This window comes from Schistocerca cancellata, chromosome 4, assembly GCF_023864275.1.
Source record: "Schistocerca cancellata isolate TAMUIC-IGC-003103 chromosome 4, iqSchCanc2.1, whole genome shotgun sequence".
Lineage (NCBI taxonomy): Eukaryota > Metazoa > Arthropoda > Insecta > Orthoptera > Acrididae > Schistocerca > Schistocerca cancellata.
The window spans coordinates 888,396,720-888,398,197 of record NC_064629.1 but is presented as its reverse complement, the minus strand read 5'-3'; the positions used below and the strand labels follow the sequence as shown (position 1 = coordinate 888,398,197).

At 42.2% G+C, this 1,478-nt stretch overlaps 1 non-coding gene across 1 annotated transcript; it reads left to right on the top strand.

Moving 5' to 3' along the window:
* The first annotated feature begins 217 nt into the window (after positions 1 to 217).
* On the top strand, positions 218 to 290 carry Trnaa-cgc (transfer RNA alanine (anticodon CGC)). Its single transcript has one exon. It is a non-coding gene; the product is annotated as a tRNA-Ala (tRNA).
* Positions 291 to 1,478: the final 1,188 nt, after the last annotated feature.

Here is a 1,478-nt window from a genome sequence, read left to right as displayed (position 1 = left end):
TTTGTTACGTCTTCCTTTGCACGCTGTGTGGTTTTTTAGTGTATACAGGAGCGAGGAACAGACGCCATTGATGAACAGAGAATTCAGATATTAATTTATTATAGATCTAATATCAAATAGTAAAAATAGTTCATAGTTTTCTCACTGAAGCTACAGTGTCAGTTGCTAACAGTAGATCTGAATGGCGTGTGTGTGTGTCGGCTCGATGGGGACACCGAGCTAGGTGGCGCAGTGGTTAGCACACTGGACTCGCATTCGGGAGGACGACGGTTCAATCCCGTCTCCGGCCATCCTGATTTAGGTTTTCCGTGATTTTCCTAAATCGCTTCAGGCAAATGCCGGGATGGTTCCTTTGAAAGGGCACGGCCGATTTCCTTCCCCATCCTTCCCTCACCCGAGCTTGCGCTCCGTCTCTAATGACCTCGTTGTCGACGGGACGTTAAACACTAATCTCCTCCTCCTCCTCGATGGGGATGGTTGTTCAAGTCTGGCTGACGCAGGTCGGTGCCCGTCGTTCGCGACAACTCCGATCTGTAGCTGTTAAAACAAACTCCTCGCTTTGTTTGTTTAGTTTCAGTTACTATCTCCCTTTAACAGATATCCGCGTACCGATGGAACAGCACGCTGAAATGTATAGGCTGCCCTAGCTTATAATTGAAGCAATGGTGTTCGAAGGATGTCTGTCTTCTTTACTGCTACACACAGAGACTGCACCACTCGGTAGCGCAACAACTCCCTTTATTTGAAACAATAAACCATATATCCTTCGCGTGTTCGCGACGGGCTTATAAGCTTACGCGAAACTTTATAACAGTAGTTTTTATGCCCAGTTTGCAAATGAATGTTCAGAAGTAGATAATATGATATCTCGAATTATAAGTTCCACCATTCAGTCCGATACCACATTATAGTCTTGCGAGGATGTTGATTTGTGAAGTATTATAGCGTCGTTAATGCGTCGCTACGGTGCTAACTCAACAAATCCTACATCGTAAATCCAGAGATGATGTATTCTATAAATAACGTACAGAAAGCATCGTAATAAAATGTTCAATTACTGTTCACTGTTAATAATGTCCCTCAATCACCTTTAGCTTCGGCCTTCTATCAAGAAAATAATTATTTCACAGTTATACAGTAAAGTTCAATTTACTAATGTAGACGACACGAAGTATTAAAGTTATAACTGAGTTGATTGAACTTCTGAATTATATAACCACTGCACTAGAGAGCACACCGATTTGTCATTCAAGAAATTGAAGCTACGGTTTACATCAGCAATTCTGACATTGATTACAGCTTCTGACAACACGGCGTACCTGTAAATTCTTCAGGATTGTGTGTATATGTTTCCTACTCAAGTCTATTTGTGGAGTTTATGTCGGCGTTTGGTATATTGCTGTGTCCTTCAATATTCGTGACGATCACAGATCACGACGACTAAGTCCCAGAACTGATTAAGTATCACACGAGCTACT